Raw genomic sequence first — 26013 nt, forward strand, 5'->3', positions numbered from 1 at the left:
AACCACGGGGTTTTGAAGCGAATAAGTCTTTAGGCCATGTTCTGAAGGCATTTTTCTGCGAAGAAGAAGCTGTAACACTACGCTCGGGCGCACGATACTCCTTAAAGCCTGTACTATAGTAAGTTGACGGGCTTCACCTTAAGAGAAAGGAATTTTGTATAGACATTGACCGCGTGTACCTGAATGGAGGAAAATCAGACTTACACCCACTCAGTAACAACAATGATACGTCAAGCAAGTCCGAAATGCAACTACACGTCAGGACGGACAAGAAACAACACAGAAGATGTTACCAATTTGTTAATAATACGGTCGCCAGCCTATTTAGGCATTAACTGAGTTTCTTCCTTGTACAAGTTGATGTACGTTCGAGCATAACAACATGTAATAATACTGCATAATATGGTAAATTTTAGAACCAGAAAATCTACTGAACTGATAATTTCACTTTCTGTACCAATATGGATAAACCATAAATACATAACATTACACTATAATGTTTACTACAAAACTTCGTACTGTCCATTGATCTGATAAAAATTGGGCATAGGTTACCCTAGAAATAGCACTTTCGAAACACACACACAATGTCAATTTTGATAAATGTAAAACACTGATAAATTTTGGGTTTCATATTGGCTTTAACTTTACTGGTCTAATCAGTTTAGAACACTTCAGAATTCAAATGAATAAAAAAGGGGGGGGGGGGTCCTGAAACTGTTATGATCACTGTATTGAAACTATTAACTATTGAAAGCATTAAGCAGTCAAGATTTCCAATATATGAATTGCTACTCTTTTTACCTTATTTCATGCTCATTTAATTACCATTATATCTGTCTCAAATTAATTAAACTTCATTACTAAACCAATTTCAAAATTATCTTCCCACTTTGTCAGACCTTCGTTATTTACCTATAGATTCATTAACAAAACAGTTCTTTAAACATCATTCTAACATAGCTAGGTTTGCAAGTAATTATTATTAACATAAACTTTAAATCTTCATCTCGGGACACTCGGATTGCACAACATGTGGAAATGACCCTGTCTAGGTTAGTTGTGAGGATAATTAAATGATAGGACAGTTCTGGTAAAATTTAAGTTGTTATTGAACAGTATGGAACAAACGTAACACTGGTCCACACGAATACAGTACTAAAAGTTTCAACCTGTTTGTATCGATGTGGCGGTTGGCGGGCGGCGAGATGACGAGGCACAGAGCACACATACGATCACAGCAATGGCTCTTGATGTACCGCCACTTTACTTCTTCATAGCGTCGCAATACTTTTCCATTTAGTGCCTATGGAATTTTGCCATGCTGCATAGTCGTCGGGACGGCACATCCGAGGCTCAATGAAACTACGTCCTCCAGGAGAGCCTCCTCGATCCAGAACGTGTGGCTCAGACCAATGCCCAACTCCGACTACTACTGCTGAGCCCGTTATGCCGTACAGCGCCCGTGTGCATTTTCCCGCGCTCGCCTGCCATCCACCTTTTACCGCTCCCTTACAGACAGGGTATTCACCAGAGGTTTTGCATTCTACATATCCTAATACATTGCCTACGTATGGACCAGACGCACAATTACAATTTTGACATCTTACAATAGTTTCAACTTTTCTTACATTTCAATTCTGTTATAATATTGCTTGAAATTTGACATAAACAATAATATTCACATCGAAATTTGTTTACAGTTTTCTTTAACATAATGGCATGAAACAAAAAAGAAATGAAATCAGAATATCGATTACACTAATTTATCGAAAACCAGAAGAAAAAAATTATTAAATGTACAATAGGACAACGTTGTTGTTGTTACAAAGCTTCTTGAGGGTTGTTCGATAGAGAGCGGAAAAAGTGAAAATATAAGGGAACAGGATCAGGAGAGTAAGATGGGTGAGAAACGACTTCGCAGTTTAACTCCTGTATAGTGTTATTTGTCAATGTAGCATAATGCGGAAGGTTGTTATCGTGGAGTAGCATCACTACACGCAGTCTTCTAAGTCGTCGTTTTTGGACTGAGTCTGCAAAACGTTTCAGTTATTGACAATAAATGTCAGCAGTGATGGTTACATCTCGGAGAAGCAATCCATAATACACCACACTGTCATCGTTCTACTTGATGCACCACATTATCTTTTGTGGATGCGAGCACGTCTTTGTACGGGGCGGTGCTGCTTTGTTTGGGTTCAACCATTCCTTTTATTTGTTTATGTTAGAAGAAAGGAAACATTTTTCGTCATCAGTGACGGTACAAGATAGGAACTGTCGGGCTTGCAAAGATGCACATATGGCCACTCACTGATTTTTGTGATTTTGGCTTAGAACACGCGGTGCTCATGCACACGATTTTTGAACCTTCCAAATTACATGAAAATGTCTCACAATGAAGGAATGATCACAGTTAATCACAACTGCCAGTTCTCGAATGGATTAATGAGTTCAAACGAACTTCATCAAACTCCTGAATGAGGGGAGTCACTAATGTCAAAACGATCCCCCCCCCCCAAAAAAAAAATTACTTCCATGCCATGTCCAATGGCATTGTCCCCACATCTACTGAATTCACACATAAAAATATGTCGAAACTTTCCTATTTCTCCTCTTGTAAGTCCAATTTCTAGCGTCCACAGCTCCACTCACTATTTGCAAATGACAAAATGAAAATATATTAACTCAGCTAACAGCAGTGAACCGTTAATTAAAAACTAAAATCGATAAATAAATCCACAGCAATTCCGTAAAGACGGTGCTTCACTATTTTCGTCAAAACTACGGCACTGAATTTCCTGTATCTCAAAGCATTGGACGATGGCAGCAGCGGCTTCAAGACGCTCCTCGATTATGTAAGGAGAAATCTACAAGTCGACCCCGTGTGTTCGTTCAAAATGTGTAGCGCATTCAGAAGAGTTAAGCACACAGTACACAGAATTGGCAGAGTAGTGACAACTGTGCTTCATGTGCAGAGTTTTGTAAACTAGTTCATGGGATGGTGAAGGAAGATAATATTTTGTTTTCACTTTTAGTGGTTAGTGATGAGACTGTTCCATATTAATGGAAAAGTGAACCACAACGATATAAGAATACGAGCAATCCACGGTCACCTACCATGGTCGAGCTGGAGAGTCGCTCTCCGAAGCTTCATGTGGCTTGCCCTGTTTCCCGATAAAAAATTAACGGCCTGTCCTTTTTTGCATAAAAGGTAGCTACAGGTTTATTTTTACATAAAGGTGTTGGCCATGTGACTTATCCACAGTGTGCGTGAATACAAGAAAACTTTCGTTTAACAGCAGGACGGAACACCACAACACGGGCACCAGTGTGTGAGAGAATTTCTTAACAACGAGTTGCCGCAATGACCGTACGGATCTCGCAAAAATTGCCATTGCCCCCCAAGGTCGCCTGATTCATTATATGTCGGAGTCTGCGAAAGTCTCTGTCTAAGTGCCTCCCCTTCAAACAAGTGTGGCTGATCTACAACGACGAGTAGCAACAGCATAAATCCTGACATGTGTTTGTCTGTTATCTAGATATCTGCCATGCATCCTGTCGGTACCATGTTGAAAACTCTTGAAAAAAACTAAACAAAGACTAAAACTCCGTCCGATCACGCCTTGACAACCCAACAGTACCGACCGACCGCCGTACCAAGCTCAACCCAGAGGCGTGACTGAACGTAGAGGTGAAGGGCATGTGGTCAGCATAACGCCCTGCCCGTCGTTGTCAATTCTTGTGACCGGAGCCGCTACATCCCAATCAAGTGGCTCCTCCATGGGTCTCACAAGTGCTGAGTGCATCACGCTTGCCAACAGCGTTTGGCAGACCGAACAATCGCTCATCCATGTGCTACCCAAGCCCGACAGCGCTTAACTTCGGCGATCCGACGGGAAACGGTTTCTCTACTGCGGCAAGGCCGTTGGCGGGACCCTCTTCAAAGCTAACTCAAAACTTAGATGATAAAGGTCACGTCAAATATTACCTCAAGACTTTTTTTTATTTACGATAATGATCGAAGCAGAAGAAATGAATAAAAATTTTTGCTGCGGTCGGGACTCGAACCAAAGTCTTCTTGCTTGTTTGGTAGAAATGCTAACCATTGCACCATCGCAGTACAATGGTTAGTATTGTTGCAAGAACAACTCAAGGTGAGTGCTTTCCCCAACACAAACGCCAATTCATATCTTCTGCTTATTTTCACTGACCCCGACTATATCTAGACTGAGCCGTTGTATTACCCATTTAAGATTTTCTAGCTTCCCTACCACACTCAAGCTTCTGACATCCCCAACTCGTAGAACGTTATCCTTCCGTTGATTATTCAATCTTTTTCTCATGGTCACTTCCCTGTTGGCTGTCCCTTCCCCGAGATCTTCAGTCAATGGAGAGATTTTTCATGACACGTACTCAGTTACAGGCCACATGTCCTGTGGATACACGTTATGTGTCTTTAATGCAATGGTTTCCACTGCCTTGGCATCCTCATGCCGTTGATCATTGCTGATTCTTCCGCCTTTAGGGGCAGTTTCCCACCTCAACGGCAAACGAGTGCCCTGAACCTCTGTCAGTTCCTCCGCCCTCTTTGACAAGGCTATTGGCAGAATGAGGGTGACTTGTTATGCTGGAAGACTTCGGTTACCACTGATGATCATTAATCAAATTTAAAGCATTGACTCTTTTTGCATTTTGTTCGTTATTAATCGTTGTATTTGGTCGTAGCGGACATCATGTGACATGCATTGAAGTTCGTTGTTGATCCGTTAGCTCAGTTTTCTTATTACAGAGGCCAGCCAGCTCTCTGATCGAACACGCTGAGTTACCGTGACGGCGTGGCCTTCGAACCCGGCACTGAGGACGTTTTCATTATAAATCAAAGCCGCTAGCAGTATACCACAAGTGCTCCTCATGTCCTCAAAATGTCTTCCACGAATGGCATCCTTTAATGGCCCAAAGAAGTGAAAGTCCGAGAGGGCTGGCTCTGGGCTGTAGAGTGGATGGGATAACACCGTCAAACCCTGTTTTGCGATGTGTTCAGCAGTCCTCAAGCTTGTGTGGGGCCGAGCGTTATCGTGTTGCAGCGAAACATCTCCTACGTTGCTGTGGCACCGAAGTCGCCTAATGTGCGTCCTCAGTTTTGTTAATGTGTTGACATGCGCTTCTGAATTAATGGTACCGCCTCTTGGCATCTCATCAGTGAGAACCACACCTTAAAGGTCCCTGAACTGTGATCATGCCCTTACCGGCAGAAGCAATTGCTTTGAATTGGAAGTAGGAATGGCGTCATTCCGTCGAGTGTCGTTTTGTTTCGGGCTCAAAATGGTGAATCAGGTTTCATCACCTGACAAGAAGGCCTCCCCCTCAGATTCAAAACATTGCAACAAATCAAGACAAAGGTTTTTTTTTTGGGCGGTTTGTGATCCACAGTTAGACAACGCGGGACCCATCTTGCTCACACTTTTGAAAATCCAAGAATGCGGATAATTCCATCCACACTTCCTTTGCTGATTGACAGATGCAGCGCCAACTGCCGGTCGTAATGCACCTATCGTCGCGAATGGCAACGTCAGCTCGCTCCAACATGTCAGGTGTGACAGCTGTGGATGGTCTCCCCGACCGTCCCAAATCGTGGAGCTCCTCCGAACCGCATTCTGATGACCTCACCATCCGTGCCCAGCGACTAACTGTATTTCTGTCGACAGCAGATGCTCCATAGACTTTGCACAAGCGTTTGTGAACATTCCCCACAACTTCTTTCTCTGCAGTGGGAAATTCTATGACGGCACGTTGCTTGTAACGTACATCACCTACAGACGCCATTTTGAAATTGTCCTGCTGCTACGCTATCTGTGGGAAGTGACGGAAACATGGCGCGCTCGCTCAGGAGACTTCAGATAACACATACATAACGTTTCACATTCGTAGCATTGTTTCCGACTTAGAAAAAAAAAATGCTGCGCATTACTTTCTGGGCAACCCTTGTAGGTGTTGAAAGAGGGCGATAATGTCAAACATTGACAACTACGATCACCATGTGTAGGTACTTTGATCGTGGTAAATATTATAAACATGCAAGGAAGAGTCACCTAGAATAAACCGTGAAATTAAATGAATACCTTTGAGGTCATACTACGGAACTTCTAATCGTTGGATGGTCCTTCCGAAGGATTGCACAGCACTTTTAACTGGAGGCAGTAGCTCTGTATCATTCCGGGTACTTTTTGACAAAGATAGGCGCACGTGCTATATCTACTGTTTCTGACCATACAATTCACTCTTAGAACCAAATAACAGACAAACAAAAAACTAGGGCCAACGTGGCACCCACTGTGTCAGCTAAGTCAAGAAGGAAACTTTTGGAAAATACTGGTCTCAAAAAATCACCATTAATTTAGTTGATGACTAAAATCAAGAGGTGATTGGTGAGAAACTGCGTTTCATGGCAAAAGAGATCCTGCCTCGGCTTAATTAAGGATCGTTTGAACGTGTGGTCTGAAGGAGAGCAGTAGTCTTTACCAGAGAGAATGAGGCACAGACATTCAGAGCGAGTAGCCATAATTGATAATGAACGTACACCTCTGGTGCAGTTGTCGAAAGGGTGACCACATTGCGTTATGAAGGCGGCACATCACACAGATGACGCTGCGGCCCTTCCTACCGCGATATTGATGAGTGATCTTCTAGCAGGGAAAACCCGAAACAGAAATCTCTCGTGGTACCGCACACACTCTCCTACATCCGCTCATAGAATTTACAGGCAACACGTTCCCCAGATATGTCCTTTATACAATGGCTGTTCCTTTTTTCAAAGGTCCGACCGGTCGCGAAATGAAAGCCACAGTGTAAACCGAAAATGATTTTTCGGAAACATTTAGCTACATCTTCCAGCAAGTTCTCTACATAGTCACCACTCCGACTTACGTTGTAGTGTGACACCATCTTTCCAGTACCCTCGTGAAAGAAGGCATCCGCAAGTGCTTTCTGCTAATTCTCCACACTGGTTTGCAGCTCGTTGTCTGTGGTATAATGCTGCCGTCTATAGACTTGACACAGGAAGATTCCAAGATTAATAGATTAATAGTGGCAGCGGGATCTTAGAGTTCGCACATTCCAAGTCATGCCAAAAATTATGTTCAAAAAATGTGTGTGAAATCTTATGGGACTTAACTGCTAAGGTCATCAGTCCCGAAGCTTACACACTACATAACCTAAATTATCCTAAGGACAAACACACACACCCATGTCACACTCGAACCTCCGCCGGGACCAGCCCCACAGTCCATGGCTGCAGCGTCTTAGACCCAAAAATTATGGACGAAACGCTGACTGTCATGGCAACAGCGTAGCGCCGCGGTACAAATCTGTAAATCGAAACAGATCACAAAAGATCCAGGATCCATCGCATTTCAGTAGGTGGCAGAGAAAGAACGACAGCTTTAGGCTTGGGCACAATATTAACCGCAACGATATCAACATGAACGGTAGAATGAGTTTAGGACTTTATGTCACCTGAATATTATGAAACATGCGCCATTTAATAAATATACCTGAAACGGCGGCAATAGACAAGCCTTAAACCACAGACCGCATCGAAGTGGGCAGCACCAACAATAGAATCATGTGATAATCATTGCGGAGGTAGACATTCCAACTAGCGTATCAAACGCAATCTCACCATACTCCTTGACGCTGGTCACAGGGTGGGGTGCGGGCACTAAATTAAACCAAGTAGTTCATGTGGTATGTTACAATAAGGGTGCAGATATTAGGCATGACCTCTGCTATGACTTCTTATTGTGTAAATAACGAGATGAAGAAATTGTTCAAGCAGCTGTAAGTGCAAAAGTTGGTGGATTCCTATTACCCTAGTACGACACTTGTGCTATGGTTGATGTGATGGCAAGTAATTCTTAGAGAGGGTAGCTAACTAAAGTACCCCCTTCCTGCCCCAGCCAGTACAGAATTTTGTAATATCTAGCGCTACTGATGCTAGATCTCATAATGGAAATAGGTAGGCACATGTTGCAGTAGATTTTGAAAGCAGAGTCACATATTACACATTATAGTAAAAGGCTTATCTCTCAGCTGTGTATGGACATGGATTTCTTGCATGCGGGGAAATTATCTCTAGCGGATAATGTTTATGACGGTTGGTATGAAGAAAAGTGTCTTCTATTTATCGTTAACTGAGGCCCATCATGTCAAATTTCGCCAGAAGGTCAAAGTTAAAATGATAAGATTTAAGCTGCTATAAACTCACAGTAACTGGCCTCATTCCTCACATGCACTTACGGCGTACCACTCTGTTGACACAAATAACTACTCGGCTACTATTTACAGGAAAGCCATGGAATCGGAGTGTCTGAATAATGAACAGCGAGCAAAACTAGTCAATTTATTATTAAGCCCATTTTTCTGACAAATGAGGAATAATAAAATGTTATCAGTAGCATATGGATGTATTACCCAACAAGACATACTTCCAGGCAACATACTCCATTCCTTGGGCAGAGAAAGAGGCAGTCAAATGGACGCCTAAAGGAATGTTGGAATGGGAAATTATTGAAGCATAATTGTCATTTTCTTTATGTATATAGGTATGTAGATACGTGATTAACGAAGACGTTGTTCTAAACTTCAGTATAATGCCTTGTTACGCAGAGAGTATTAAAATGTGCTGAATATTGTATACTAGAAACGAGTGTACCTATTGACTGTAAGTAAATGAGTGATGAATGTTTTTAATGCAGTGTATTATATTCAGTGCTTAACGCAATATTTTGTAGTGCACAAATTTCAATGAAATACGCATGGAATTATGGAGGACTAATGTTATAAATAAATTTCTTGTGTCAATGGAACCATTACCACGATAGAGAATTTAAAGCAGTTCGTTTTTGTTTTAAGAGAATGCACAAACCAGTTCCATTTGTAATCGTAAGTAGGCTTATGCTCCACTGTTCAGTATATTTTAACACTAATGATGTTCACCATACGTAGTTACTAAATGATTACTCACTTTTCTTTTTCTTGATTAAGTATCATGGTACTGTATTCAATATGGGACATGAATTATCCAGTGTACGTTTATTTACAGTTAAGTCAGGCACTTCTTGTTCCTACAAGTGCGTATCTATTCGCGTACGTGGTAGTTTTTTTTTCTGATTCATGTTCCGTTCAGCTTAAGTACATGCCAGAATTAAATCTTCATAGGTAAGATAGTAATGTCCTCAGTATAGTATATGTATTTGATTGATGGAAAAGAATACTTTTATCTGTGAGTCTCAAATCAGTGCGTTAAATATGAATCCGCAAGGCAATGCAGATAACAATTACGAAAGGCTTTGTACGTAAGTGAATAGTGTAAAAGTTACAAATGTTACCTAAACCATATGTACGCATCAATTATACGATCCGGGTAGCAAAGAAAGACACTGTTCGTTCCCATGTGGAATTAAATGCATAATAAATATCTATGAGAAAGTGAGTGCAAAATGAATGCTTCTGTAAAAAGTAAATGCGAAATAAATACTTGTGTGGTCTTGGTGCTACTGAACAAGCGCTCAAATTTTCATAAGCTCACATTGTAAGATTCTCACGTGAACGATCTCATTGAGTCCAACTGGACGAAAAAAGTTGGAAAACGTAAGGCACATGGTTAAAGTAACCTTACCACAGTCAACCTGGAAATTTACTGTAATAAAAGTAAATCCATGGAGAGCGGCTGCCTGGTGAAACTTCTACACGAATTGTGGAATGCTGCCTATTCCGAACACTTAAGCAAAGACAAAAATCCAGCTACTTTTATGGCTGTACACGAAAATAATGCCTGAAGTACATTTAACTGATATCCCATGTAACTCTGTCTGTAAGTATTAAAGTGTTAAACGTTTAGACTGACAGCTGTGAAACAACATGATAAAAACTAGCTCCAGAGACGCTTATTCAGTGCATCTAATGGTCGTTTATTAGAGTGTTAAACTTTTGAAATGAAGTCATAAATCATAACTTATAAGTAGGCTTACCAACTAAAAATAAGACAAAAATCTCTAATATGCACAGAAGAACCATAGACCCCCAAGAACCATGGACGTGGCCGTTGGTGGGGAGGCTTGCGTGCCTCAGCGATACAGATGGCCGTGCCGTAGGTGCAACCACAGCGGAGGGGTATCTGTTGAGAGGCCAGACAAACGTGTGGTTCCTGGTGAGGGGCAGCAGCCTTTTCAGTAGTTGCAGGGGCAACCGTCTGGATGATTGACTGATCTGGCCTTGTAACACTAACCAAAACGGCCTTGCTCTGCTGGTACTACGAAAAGCTGAAAGCAAGGGGAAACTACAGCCGTAATTTTTCCCGAGGGCATGCAGCTTTATTATATGGTTAAATGATGATGGCGTCCTCTCGGGTAAAATATTCCGGAGGTAAATTAGTCCCCCATTCGGATCACGGGCGGGGACTGCACAGGAGGACGTCGTTATCAGGAGAAAGAAAACAGACGTTCTACAGATCGGAGCGTGGAATGTCAGATCCCTTAATCGCGCAGGTAGGTTAGAAAATTTAAAAAGGGAAATGGATAAGTTAAAGTTAGGTGTAGTAGGAATTAGTCAAGTTCGCTGGCAGGAGCAACAAGACTTTTGGTCAGGCGAATACAGGGTTATAAATACAAAACCAAATAGGGGTAATGCAGGAGTCGGTTTAATAATGAATAAAAAAATAGGAGTGCGGGTAAGCTACTACAAACAGCATACTGAACGCATTATTGTGGCCAAGATAGACACGAAGCCCACGCCTACTACAGTAGTACAAGTTCATATGACAACTAGCTCTGCAGATGACGAAGAAATTGAAGAAATGTGTGATGAAATAAAAGAAATTATTCACATTGTGAAGGGAGATGAAAATTTAATAGTCATTGAAAATTTAATAGTCATGGGTGACTGAAATTCGGCAGTAGGAAAAGGGAGAGAAGGAAACGTAGTAGGTGAATATGCATTGGGGCTAAGAAATGAAAGAGGAAGCCGCCTGATAGAATTTTGCACAGAGCACAACTTAATAATAGCTAACACTTGGTTCAAGAATCATAAAAGAAGGTTGTACACATGGAAGAAGCCTGGAGATACTGACAGGTTTCAGATAGATTATATACTGGTAAGACAGAGATTTAGGAACCAGGTTTTAAATTGTAAGAGATTTCCAGGGGCAGATGTGGACTCTGACCACAATCTATTGGTTATGAACTGTAGATTAAAACTGAATAAACTGCAAAAAGGTGGGAATTCAAGGAAATGGGACCTGGATAAACTGAAAGAACCAGAGGTTGTACAGACATTCAGTTAGAGCATAAGGGAACAATTGACAGGAATGTGGGGAAAGAAACACAGTAGAAGAAGAATGGGTAGCTTCGAGAGATGAAATAGTGAAGGCAGCAGAGGATCAAGTAGCTAAAAAGAAGAGGGCCAGTAGAAATCCCTGGATAACAGAAGAAATATTGAATTTAATTGATGAAAGGAGAAAATATAAAAATTCAGTAAATGAAGCAGACAAAAAGGAATGCAAGCGTCTCAAAGATGAGATCGACAGGAAGTGCAAAATGGCTAAGCAGGGATGGCTAGAGGACAAATTTAAGGATGTAGAGGCTTATCTCACTAGGGGTAAGATAGATACTGCCTACAGGAAAATTAAAGAGACCTTTGGAGAAAAGAGAGCTACTTGTATGAATATCAAGAGTTCAGATGGCAACCCAGTTCTGAGCAAAGAAGGGAAAGCAGAAAGATGGAAGGAGTATATAGAGGGTCTATAAAAGGGCAATGTACTTGAGGACAATATTATGGAAATTGAAGAGGATGTAGATGAAGATAAAATGGGAGATACGATACTGCGTGAAGAGTTTGATATAGCACTGAACGACCTGAGACGAAACAAGGCCCCGGGAGTAGATAGCATTCCATTAGAACTACTGACGGCCTTGTGAGAGCCAGTCCTGTCAAAACTCTACCATCTGGTGAGCAAGATGTATGAGACAGGCGAAATACCCACAGACTTCAAGAAGAATATGATAATTCCAATCCCAAAGAAATCAGGTGCTGACAGATGTGAAAATTACCGAACAATCAGTTTAATAAGTCACGGATGCAAAATACTAACGCCACTTCTTTACAGACGAATGGAAAAACTGGTAGAAGCCGACCTCAGGGAAGATCAGTTTGGATTCCGTAGAAATATTGGACCCTACGACTTATCTTAGAAGCTAGATTAAGGAAAGGCAAACCTACGTTTCTAGCATTTGTAGACTTAGAGAAAGATTTTGACGATGTTAACTGGACAGGGGTAAAATACAGGGAGCGAGAGGCCTTTTAAAATTTGTGCGGAAACCAGATGGCAGTTATAAGTGTCAAGGGGTATGAAAGGGAAGCAGTGGTTGGGAAGGGAGTGAGACAGGGTTGTAGCCTCTCCCCGATGTTATTCAATATGTATATTGAGCAAGCAGTAAAGGAAACAAAAGAAACATTCGGAGTAGGTATTAAAATCCATGGAGAGGAATTAAAAACTTTGAGGTTTGCCGATGACATTGTAATTCTGTCAGACACAGCAAAGGACTAGGAAGAGCAGTTGAATGAAATGGGCAGTGTCATGAAAGGAGGGTATAAGATGAACATCAACAAAAGCAAAACAAGGATAATGGAATGTGGCCGAATTAAGATTGGTAATGCTGAGGGAATTAGATTAGGAAATGAGACACTTAAAGTAGTAAAGGAGTTTTGCTATTTAGGGAGCAAAATAACTGATGATAGTCGAAGTAAAGAGGACATAAAATGTAGACTGACAATGGTAAGGAAAGCGTTTCTGAAGAAGAGAAATTTGTTAACATCGAGTATAGATTTAAGTGTCAGGAAGTCATTTCTGAAAGTATTTGTATGGAGCGTAGCCATGTATGGAAGTGAAACATGGACGATAACTAGTTTGGACAAGAAGAGAATAGAAGCTTTCGAAATGTGGTGCTACAGAAGAATGCTGAATTAGATGGGTAGATCATATAGCTAATGAGGAGGTATTGAATAGGATTGGGGAGAAGAGAAGTTTGTGGCACAACTTGACTAGAAGAAGGGATCGGTTGGTAGGACATGTTCTGAGGCATCAAGGGATCACCAATTTAGTATTGGAGGGCAGTGTGGAGGGTAAAAATCGTAGAGGGAGACCAAGAGATGAATACACTAAGCAGATTCAGAAGGATGTAAGCTGCAGTAGGTACTGGGAGATGAAGAAGCTTGCACAGGATAGAGTAGCATGGAGAGCTTCATCAAACCAGTCTCAGGACTGAAGACCTCAACAACAACAAATGCACAGATCACAGTAATGTTTCGTAAATAACTAATTATTATGATGATACGACTGCATTAACAGAATTTTATTTCAGAGCAACCTAGAATGGTTTCATTATAATTTAACGTGCTGATATCGTTTCTCGTCGCTGGGCTATCAGACACCATGAATTCCTATCAGCGATATTCTCTTTGTTAAAAATTCTCAAAAAATACTAGGTTTTCACTCATTATTGTATTCATTCTTTGATTCATAGTTATACTAGATACAGAATATGAATGAAATTTTGAAAGAAAACTTATTTAACCCTGACTACCAGGCCATGAAAAACCAAGCACTAAATATGCATCCATCACAAGTCATAAAAAGTATATTTATTAAAAATCACGCTAAATCGAATAAGTTGTCAGTGTTTGACAGTAGTAAAATAACATATTGCATCTAAGCCTATTGAAAGTTTATTTCTGACATCGATCTGAAAGCCTCGGTCCAGCGCTAGGCTTGGTTTTCCGTGTTCCATGCCGTAATGGGGTGGCACAACGTACAATATTAGTCCATGTATGGTTATGTAACTCTGCATTCCGTAATGCGGTAAAATATTCAAATCTTTCTTCCAAATAAACTATACATGGCAGCCTAATGATAAACGAAAATTATTTATGTGACTGAAAGCTCGAAATGAGTGCTGTTAACGCCCGTAACTCCTAGCATTCAAGGAGGCGAAATAGGATAATTTTTTTAATCACAACTGAAATATGTGAGAATTTTTTGTATAGGCAATATTTAGAATCGAGGGAAATAAATTTTAATCACTCGATATACACGTACCAATGTACATCACTAAGAAGACAGGACCGCTTTATTTTCTTTCTCAGTCTCATGTTATAGTTACACTTGCCCTTTACGTACTCACTTACCTTTCTTTGTCTGGTCGTAGTAGAAGCAACGTAAAAGATTTATGTATTGTCTTTTTATGTGATAACAAATTAAAAAATAATTACCTAACTGTGCCTAGTGTCATAGCACCAGATAAAACACCTAATCTAAAAACCGCTTTTGGAATACATATGCTTTTTAGTATTTTCAGAGACTGTCTTCAAAGAGTTGACATCCATTTGTACTCACTCATTCCTTTAATGGGGAAAGAACCTATATTCGTCAATATCGTAGTCTGATTACATTAATTTCCACACTTTCCAGTGTTAGAATTTTATTAATGTTTCACAGTAAACAGTCACTGTACAATGACAGCAGACGACCAAAATGCTCTGGCCTGAGGTATTATCATTTATTTTCATTTGTTTTTTAAATTTTTTCTTCTTGACAATTGGAATGAATATTTCATATATTTTCTTATATTTTCAGATCACAAATGTTTCTTACAAAACTCATTCATGCAATTTTTAACCATAAAATGAAATCCCATCACCATTGAAATGTACTTCTTGAAGCGACCTAATATGCACGTGAAACTTCTGAATCGTATTTTTCAATATCATGTAGCTGGAGGATAGGTCCTTTGTAAAATTTTCTGTGTCTAGAAAACTTCTGAATCATTCGCAATTTTCAGTGTCGTATTGCCAGGAGGATTGTTCCTTTGTAAGATTTTCTATATCTAGAGGGCACGTTTCAGCTTTTTCTGAATTGCTCTTCGAAGACGATTTTCCCAAATCGCCTGATCCAGTTGCAGAACAAGAACATCAGCTGACGCTCATTCCTTCCCCGAGGGTCTGCATCATCAATTTCTGTACTCCCCGCTTCAAAGTTTTTGCATTTATAATGCACTGTACTGTCACGCATGCCAATTGCGTTAAGTGGACTGCATGAAATGAGACGGAATTCCTCAGCTTGAGGAAACTGAACGACAGCACGCAGTTTGCGGGAGAGACTACTGTTCTAGGCCTCTTTACTTGTTCACTGTGCTATCAGAACTGAAACGTGCAATGTGACGCGGTCGATGGGCATACTAGAGACACTGCTTTCTTCCACATAAAAATGATACTGACGAAAGTGTTTCTTTCACCAGTGTACAGTGTAAGGTGTTGGACTGTATGTTACGTATCATCATTAGTACTAATTTAGTCCCATAAGGGGAAGTAATGGAGACACGAGCATTAACCTAACAAAAAATGTGATGGAGGCAGTATAATACTTTCAGTGTCTGTGTGATCAAGGAATCTTCACCCTTTCACACAAAAATGAGTCTAGGATAACATCTTGCTTTCCTGTATACGGAAGTAAACTATTTTTTCTTTTCGTCGTATGTCCGCAGCTATAGGAAACATCTATTTATTACGTCAATATTCGAGAGGTGGTCCGGCCGCAGGTTCCATTAGAAACGAATCGATACTGCAGCGCATGAGCTACTACTGAGAGTAATCAGTATGAAATAAATGAAATGGTTGCAGCATTTGTTCGTCACCACCATGAGTAATTTTTGAATCGCCAAGGGATAAATACACATTTCTGACTTCATCACGTATTCTTATCGGACCTCATACTCAGTCCAGTACATTTTGTCTGTTTAACTGAATCATCGTCTTGTCACTTTTATGCGAGCACCTGTATTTCAGTTTTTTAACAGTCACTCTGGAATCCTCAGGTCATTACTTTCCCGTAACTGATTTACGATTTAACAAATGTTGCAGGTTTCAAAATAAATTCCGAACGTCTTTTATTTTTTTCGTTTACTTCATTCAAAATCCTTTCAGTAGCTCTTTCCAGTGCTTTAACAATATGAATTCGTCAACCGACTCAGTAATATTATTTTTAATCATTATATCTCGGTTACTAAACTTATGTACAGAAAAAAAAATAACGACTAGAGACAGGATGTTCATATTCACACGAGTTGTACATTAGTATATTCTGCTGAAATGATTAGCATTTCAGTCACTTCGGTTCGGCATGTCTCCCAGCAGATACAGGAACACCATGGAGCCTGATAACTTGTTCCACGCATGATGGTATCAATGGGTATGAGGCACAAATGGCGTCCTGTGGTATAGCCATCCAAGGTGCATTCACGTGGTTCCATAATTCATGTGTAGTGGTTGACTGAGGGTCACAGCGTTGCTCCCGTCGTTTCGCCATATCTCACACATTTTCGGTCGGCAGCAAGTCTGGTGACGTTGCAGGCTGGGGCGAAGGGCTGACATCTTGTGACCCCAAGAAGCCACATGTTCGTGCAGCAACATGTGGTCGTGCATTGACTTGCTTAAAAATGCCGTCTGGGATGTTATTGCAGAAAGGGTATGCTTGCGGGTAGCTGTAGGTCATCCACGTAGGTCCCACTGGTCTGAAGTCCGCAGCTCGTGGTCGTGCGGCAGCGTTCTCGCTTCCCACGCCCGGGTTGCCGGGTTCGATTCCCGGCGGGGTCAGGGATTTTCTCTGCCTCGTGATGACTGGGTGTTGTGTGATGTCCTTAGGTTAGTTAGATTTAAGTAGTTCTAAGTTGTAGGGGACTGATGACCATAGATGTTAAGTCCCATAGCGCTCAGAGCCATTTGAACCATTTTTTGATCCCACTGGTCGCAGTGCAGTGGACAAGCACGAGCTGTGATTTGCGGTGGTACCCAACAGCACCTCACTACATAAGGCCTTGAGCAGGTGCTGTATGTCTTGTCCGAATGCTTTCAATGTGATGTCGCTCCCCCTGTCTGTGGCGAACAAAATGGGGCCACAATTTTCAAACAAACAGAACCTAGAGTCGTCCGAAAACAATACCTGATGCCACTCTTGCCCCTAGTGATATCGTTATATTCACCATTGCCGCCAAGCATGTTTTTGCACATTCGTCGAATGTAGGCGGAGAAGTGGACGACGCGCACGTGACCCTTGCCGTAATAAACTACGAGTGACTGTCACCGCTAATAGTGTACGATGTTTTATAGTGCTCCACTATTGCTCGAGAGCCGAGAAGGATGCAGATCCGTCCTGTTGTAAGCTGTTCGGATGCGGTATCTGGGTGGTGCGACTCGACCCATCTCGTCATGTTCTTCGACTTCGCATGAACCATTCTGCACACATCCATTGCAGTGCCGCTAAACTTCGTCCCGCTCGGGCAGCAGTTTCCTGGTTAAATCCATTACATTCAATCGTGCCAATAATGCGCCCTCTTTCAAACTCACCGATTTAACAGAACGGTTCGCGAATACGTGTGCAAGGCCTCCTGCACGTCTTCTCAAGTCACTCTGGCCGCGCGGAGTGACGGCGCGGTTTGAGGCGCCGTGTCACGGATTGCGCGGCCGCTCCTGGTGGTGGTTCGAATACTCCCTCGGGCTTAGTTATGTTTGTTGTTCTTAGCATAAGTTAGTTTAAGAAGGGTGTAAGTCTAGGAACCGATGACCTCAGCAGTTTGAACCCATAGGAATTCACACACATTGTTTTTCAAGTCACGCTGATCCATTACCTTCGCTTTATGGCGACAACGAGAGCCGCAGGCAAATTTCAGCGGTAGGTTTTGATCCGCCGCGATTTCAATGTTGACCTTGAAACCGCTGGCCGACATGGTTCAAATTCTAACCATTTATGAAGAACGTAGTAATGCACATGTCCTGTGAATATAAACGACCTATCAAAATGGTTCAAATGGCTCTGAGCACTATGGGACTTAACATCTGACGCCATCAGTCCCCTAGAACTTAGAACTACTTAAACCTAACTAACCTAAGGACAAAATGGTTCAAATGGCTCTGAGCAATATGGCACTTAACGTCTAAGGTCATCAGTCCCCGAGAACTTGGAACTACGTAAACCTCACTAACCTAAGGACATCACACACATCCATGCCCGAGGCAGGATGCGAACCTGCGACCGTTGCGGTCGCGCGGTTCCAGACTGTAGCGCCTAGAACCGCTCGGCCACTTCGGCCGGCACCTAAGGACAACACACACATCCATGCCCGAGGCAGGATTCGAAGCTGCTACAGTAGTGGTCGCGCGGTTCCAGACTGTAGTGCCTAGAACTGCTCGGCCACACCGGGCGGCAAACGCCGTTCAAAGTACTCGGTTTATTTCTGATCATGAATGTACATCATTTTGGTCTTACTGCTTAAAGGTAATTTTAAAGTCTGGCAATATTCTTGCTCACATACTTGTACTACTGAGTTCTCCTGTGTTTTAATAAGTTTTTCCTCAATGAAAGCAAACAGAAAATAAAACTAACCTAGCACTTCTACGGCATGTAAGTAGGATTTTTCTTTTGAAAACGATATGAACCTAATGACAAATAACGGAACTACGACTAGAACTACTTTTTAGCATGTGTACCACTGTTTAACTAGATGGGCTAAGTAGGTACGCAGGTCTGACGCCGACTTATAACGTTTCATCGTCTAGTAACACACCACACAGTTCTATGAAGAAGGCAAAAAAGAAATGATTACCGAAAGGACTGTATCAGCATATAGAAAAGTCAAAACAACTCTCGTTGACATTAAAAGCAAAGGTCGTAAATTACGAATGGTAATTCCACTGTTAAATGCAAATAAGTGGGAAGTGTCCATTGAAGGCCTCTACGAGATAGAAGACCTTTCTCATGACGTGATCGAAGAAGAAACAGGAGTCGGTGCAGAATAGTTAAGGGATCCAATATCACAATCATAATTTAAGAGGGGTTTGGAGGACTTATGATCACATAAGGCAGAAGGGATAGATAACATTCCATCAGATCACTTGCCCGCGAAAGGCAAAGGTCCCGAGTTCGAGTCTCGGTTCAGCACACAGTTTTAATCTGCCAGGAAGTTTCATTCCATCAGAACTTCTCAACTCATGGAGGAAGTGGAAACAAAACGACTACACACGTTGGTGTGTAGACTGCGTGAATCTGGCGACATACCATCTCACTGACGGAAAAAAAATCGTCCACACAATTCCCAAGACTGCAAGAGCCGACAAGTGGGAGAATTATCGCACAATCAGCTTAACAGCTCGTGCATCCAAGTGGCTGACAAGAATCGAATGGAAAGACAATCCAGGATATGTTAGACGATGATCAGCTTGCCTTTAGGAAAAGTAAATAACCAAAGAGGTAAATCTGACGTTGCAGTTGATAACGGAAGTAACATTGAAGAAAAATCGGAACACGTCTATAGTATTTGTCGACCTTGAAAAAGCATTTGACAATATAAAATGGTGCCAGATGTCCTAAATACTGAGAAAAAAGTGGGTAAGCAATATGGAAAGACATGTAGCATGTGTGCAACAACCAAGAGAGATCAGTAGGAGGGGAAGACCAAGTAAAAAGTGCTCCGATTAAGAAGGGTGTAAGCGATGTAGTCTTTCGCCCCTGTTGTTCAATCTATACATGGAAGGAGTAATGATAGAAATAAAAGGAAGATCCAAGTGAGGAATTAAAACTCAAGGTGAAAGATTCGCTGATGACAATGCTGTCCTCAATGAGAGTGAAGAAGGATTACAGGATCTGCAGAATGCAGTTAACAGTCTGATGAGTACAGAATATGGACTGAGAGTAAATTGAACAAAGACGTAAGTAATGAGAAGTAGCATACATGAGAACAGCGAGAAACTTATTAGGACTGGTCATGACGAAGTAGATGAAGTTAAAAAATTCTGCTACCTAGGCAGCAAAATAACCCATGACGGACTTAGCAGGGGTGAATAAAAAGCAGACTAATACTATCAAAAAATTCTTTCCTGCCCAATAGCAGTCTGCTAGTAATATACGCAGGCACAGTATTGTACGGTAGTGAAACATGGACATTTCAGATGTGATGCTACAGAATAATGTTAAAATTTATGTGGGCTGAAAAGGAAAGAAATGAGGTTTTCTGGATAATCAGCAAGGAAAGAAATATATGGAAATCACCGACAAGAAAAAGCGACAGGATGGTGAGACATCTGTTAAGATAACACGGAACAACTTCCATAGTTCTAGAAGCAGCTTCAGAGTGTAAAAACTGCAGAGAAAAACACAGATTGGAATACAGCCAGCAAATAACTAAGGTCTTATGTTGTAAGTTCTACTCTGATATGAAGATGTTGGCCTAGGGGAGGAATTCGTGGCGGACCGCATCAAACCAGACATTAGACCGATGACTCAAAAAACAAAAACAAAAAGAAGCTGTGTATGAAAATTCTATACACCAAAAATGAGGTTTAGAGAAAAATATTTTAGATCGTTACTTCGTAAGGTCGTTATTTCATCCAGTATGAAGAAATGAATTGGTAAACCATTACAACTGGTTGATTCTTTACTTCTGTTATGTCATTCTCATGTTCTTAACGTACCTCTTACGATGCATCATTTTAATGGCTAGCAGCGGGCCTTTGGGTGACTAACACAGAAAAAAAGTGATGTAATTCTAAAATATGAGAATGTTATTTGTACTTACGCAACTTGGATTTTGATAAGACACTTGCGACCTTGCCTCACCCGGTGTCTCCCACGTCGTTATCTACTTCATCACTAGCTTCAGAGGTCGACTATCCACTTTCGTTGATGGCCCACTTACATACATATACGTATATATTAACGTGGGTGGTTTTTTGTACGTCCACAGCATGCTAACGTGAGACAGTACGTTGAACGCCGTGCTTCCAGTTCAGTTGATATCCTTCAATTGCGTTTGTAATGGGTTCAGCATTTAGATCTTGTCTAATAACAGTATTCCTTTTACGGTCCAACAATGAATATTTCGATGCAAAGCGGATGAACTTCACCAATGATGATTCGATTCTTCGTAACTGATTAGGCGTTACGATTCAGTATTCTATACGATACAACAGAAAAGGAAACGCTGTTAGTCGGTAGAGTGTAATTATTGTTTCTTTCCTCATGTTATGTCTTATTGTTTGTCGTATAGTTCCACAGAAATATCTGAATCATGCCAGTCTTAGCTCTATATCAACTGGCTTTGGACCCTAAATACTTAAATTCTCTTACGTTTGCAATTATTTCTCCAAATACAACAATTTTGGTGATTGTGAGTTCCAGTCCTTGAAATGCCATCACTTCTGTTTTATGTATGTAGTCAGTGGCAAATTGACTCCACTTATGTATGTAGTCAGTGGTAAATTGACTCCACTTTTGTACTGTCATTTGGAACCTTTAATGCAGAATATGCTGTTTGTCACACAATTAAAATTATCATTTCTTAATGTGCCATTTAATAAACTCAAGCATTAACGAATGATATCGTCAATATAAATACTGGAAAGAATGAGCGATAGTGGGCAGCCTTGTCTCACTCCTTGATCAATGTTGCCAGATTCTGTCCCGTTCCTTATAGTACGGATCCACTTTTCGTTGTAATTATTTTTCTATAATGCATGAATTTCCTTAATCCGATGAGATGGAGCGCCCATTTTTTAAACTGGTCCCGGTACCTCTTTCCGCTATACGTTGTCAAACCTCTTTTCATAGCCGATAAAACGTAATATGTTGGCAAGCGTGTAATAGGGATTTTACAACCGCCGCAACACTTTGTATCTAATTTGCAAATCTAAATTCTCTTCTATTCTCGGTTGCTTGCGCCAAAGTGAAAAGACAATCAGAACATGATCTCTATTTCTGGCTGTACCTCTAACGTAAGGGCTTCCACTACTGAATCTCTTGTTTATAACTTAAGATACCTTTTATAACAGGAATTAAGCAGAATTATTCCTCGATAATTTTCGCATCGTGATTTATCGCCTTTCTTGTATCAAAGCTCCATTCCTATGGTCTGACACTCTGGCCACTATGACAAAAAAAAAAAAAAAAAAAAAAAAAAAAAAAAAAAAAAAAAAACTTTAATGATCCTGAGGAACGGAAACACCAGTGAAGAATATAGGCGTTGTTAGCAAAATAATTTTTCATTGCTCGGAACCATTCGGTAGTAACACATTTGGTCTTCATTTTAAATGGACAGAGCAGGTTTAGGCACCACGTTGTCCATTATGCTGTGGTCGGATTCGGCTTCTGAGGATCATTTGATCGAGCAGTGAAACTGCAAAACAACAGCTGGTCATAGAGCTTTAGGTACCAACTGTATGTAAAGTTGCACTTTGTAAGAGTGCGTTGAAGACTGGGACCCGCCACCTCCGACGTTGTATAAGTATGTATAGCTACTGAGCTTCACATTTGCTAACGTGTGAAGTGTGTACTGTGAGTGCATCATTTAGGGGGAGACGGATGGCGCTAGACTTAACTGGCGAAGGAAACGACAGCTCATAAGTGTACCTGCCCGTCTTACATTATCAATTACGACTGTGGTAGGCACGGCAGCATTGAAATTGGATAGTGCATTATTGAAAATGTGTCACCCGATCGGACGAATCACGTTTCTTTTTACACCAAGTGTCAACATCTGCCGTCATACACACGAACAACTGCTCGGACGCAGGCAGCGGAGGTGGTGTTATGCAATGAGGGCATTAGGACATTCACCTGGGTCTTCATAGCTGTGGACTGCGTTAATATTACTGCGGACCAGTTACATCCCTTTATATTTTCATATCTTCCCCGACAGTGATGATACGACGATCAATTTTTATGTAGTTATTTATTGCTTTCAAGGTCCGATCGGTCGCGAAATGGAAACGACAGTGAAAATGAAGTGTTTTATTTACAACAACTAACTACAACTACTTGTGTACATAGTCACAGCTCCGACTTAGGAATATGTCGCAGTGTGGTGCCAACTTTCCAACACCGTCACCACACAAGGCACCCGCAAGTGCTTTGTGAGAATTCTCTACGTCTGTCTGCAGCTCATGGTCTGTGCCAAGCTGCTGTCGTCATAGCCAGGGGTTCATGTGCGCAAAAATATGTAAATCAGTGAGAGTTAAGCCTGGACTGTATGGTTGGCGACCAAACACTTATAATCGAAAACTCAGCAGGACCATCTTTGTTGCAGCCCAGTAGTGTTATGAAGAAGAACAGTGCGTGATGACAACATTATTCGTCGCATGTTCTGAACTGCCCTTCGTAGATGATTTTTCGAATCGGCTCATCTAGTTAACACTCGCTTCCTTCCGTGATTGTCAGCACCATGTAAGTCTACTTCGAAGTGCCTGCACCATTACTCACGTTTGGGAGGAAGACGACACAAATCTGACTCCGGCCATCCTGAAATTGGTCTTCCGTGATTTTTCTAAAAGACTCCAGGCAGAAATGGCACATCCGATTCCCTTCCACTTCCTTAACACAACTGGAACTTGATCTCCATTTCTAATAAGCACATCGTCGACTGGGTATTGAACCCTAATCTTCCTTTCTTCCTTCCTTCCAGAAACAATGCCGCACTTTGCAGTCAAGCATGACAGCTACGTTATATGGGCTACATTAAATCATGTGGAACCTCTCAGCTTTAAGTGACAGGACTGAAAAGGGCGGCTGAAGGTCAGAAATTCAGAGAAAAGATTGGCTATCTTAATTGCAACTCATGGTTCACATCGGGTCCGTCTACGAATGTGTAGCTACATAGCTCCTGTCCCATTGGCGACAGAGGTGAGGTGTTTAAGTAGCAAAGTATTCAAAAAGAGCAGAGACAGAGAGGAACAGGTAGAAGCAGGTTACGAGAGAGGCTGAGGCAGGTGGCCTGGAGTGTAGCTGACACGAGACAGAGCAACACCCTGTACAGGCTGAAGGCGGAGGTTGTCATATAGCCTCTATCCCACGTACCCTGACTGGATATTAAACGAGTGCTGGCTTATGATGTCAACGGCCTTTCAGCAGTGGTAACACCGGTTCCCGTCACATCACCGAAATTAAGCTCTGTCGGTCTTGGCTAGCACTTGGATGGGTCACCATCTGGGCCTACCGAGTGCTGTTGGCAAACAGAGTGCATTCAGCCCTTGTGAGGCCGATTGAGAAGCTAGCTAATTGCGAAGTAGCAGCAGCGGTCACGGAAACTGACGACGGTAGGGAGAACGGTGCGCCGCCCTTCTGTATCGGCATACAGTAACGCCTAATGTCTGAGGATGACGCGACGACCGGTTGTTACCGTCGGGCGTTCAGGGCTTGTTTGGGCGGTGCTCAATTGTTTCGTTGGGCTACGCTGCGTCTTAGCGCTGACACTGCACTGACCCGGCACTTTGTTCTGTCAGTTCGGCACTCAGGTGCAACTGCCTGGAATGACTGGATATGGAAAGTAACATTTTAATGACAGACGAAAAGATAATAAAATTTAGCTCGTGGTAAATCTTTCCGGATGTGATCCAAGAAACTCTTCTTTTCCAGATGTTTCATCCAGGACTACGCTGGACATCCTCAGAGGCGCTGTGTCTTGCCGATTGACCGGTCAGTCGACAAGACTCAGATGTGGAGTGCCTCTCAGGATGTCCAGCGCAGTACTGGACGAACATTTGTTTCTTGGACCACGGCTCCACATCTAGAAAGGTTTAAGAGCAGCTACGTCATCCGGTCGTGAAAGCCTTCGTTCTATGATAGTAAAATTTATTTATTTTTGTGGCTGCGCCTGTTGAATGAAAACTGTGACAACCCAGTCTTCTACATTCGTATATTCGCCAATACAAACTCGCAGGTGACCGTGCCTCCGTTAAATCACTTCTGGCAAATGCCAACATGCGAGGACAGTTTGCTTCTCCTTTCTTCCCGATACCGAGTTCGTGCTCCGTCCCTAATGATTTCGTCTTAGATGGGACGTTAAAGCCCTGATCTTCACTTCCTTCTTCCTGCAGACAACCCGTCCGTAGCAAAGTAGCGCGCAACCGCGTCGCTCCTGATCTGTGTTCAGTGGTTTAAGGAACGATTGAGGGTGGTTTCGTGGTGCCACAGGTCGCGTGACTTAATACTCTCGGTCACATGCCAGACATAAGTTTGATATTCAAACGAGATCAATCCCAAGAACAAAATGTTTTAATTTGTTCGTAGGTTCTGGCCAGGTTTCTCAGGGTTGTAGATTGATGAATTCGCAACTTTGAATCACTACAGCAGAAATCACTACAGTTTCATTTATAAAAGCGAAGCTGATGCCTATATCTCTGTAACTAGGAGCCTATAAACATGACAAGAAAGAATAAAGACTAGAAATTAACGTTACGTCGACAAAAAGACCAAGACCAAACTTATGGAGAAGGAAATCACGGAAAACCTAAATGTGGATGAACGGATGGGGACGTAAACTCCAAAGACGAGGCCAGTGTTTTACCACCGCGCCAACACATTCGGTAACCGTGATAAGAGTATACACATAATCGAACTTTTCTAATATTCATCTGAGAGAAAATAAATTAGGATACATTAAACGGTTCCAAATACGTTTTAGGTGAAAGCTTAATAACCCCCTGCACGTGCACAGTATTCTTTGTGTCTCGTATCACGAGCAATCGATTACATACTTCCTGCACCACATAATTTTTTACTAGAGTCTTCCTCGGTAAATGGATGCATAAGAGGGAGTCGAATTTAAATGAGACAGATGGAAAAACGTAAGTAAACTGCATCCTCGCTCAAAGTAATCGCTGTCGTCTTAATACATTCATGCCAGCGTGAGACAAGATAGTCAATACCTTCATGAAAAACGTTTACAGTTGCCTACGGAAACCATGACTGTACTCAAGCGTGCATCTCTTCGTGCGAAGCAAATAGATGTCCACAAATGTCATTCTTCACGGCTCCAAAAATATGGAAATAGCATGTGTAACCCAGCCTGTCGTAAGCGTTTCTTCGACTAGGCAGCAGAAGTTTCGTTGAAAAGCCCTTACACAGCCTTTATTCATTAACGA

This window comes from Schistocerca nitens, chromosome 2 (assembly GCF_023898315.1).
Source record: "Schistocerca nitens isolate TAMUIC-IGC-003100 chromosome 2, iqSchNite1.1, whole genome shotgun sequence".
In the NCBI taxonomy this organism is placed as follows: Eukaryota; Metazoa; Arthropoda; class Insecta; order Orthoptera; family Acrididae; genus Schistocerca; species Schistocerca nitens.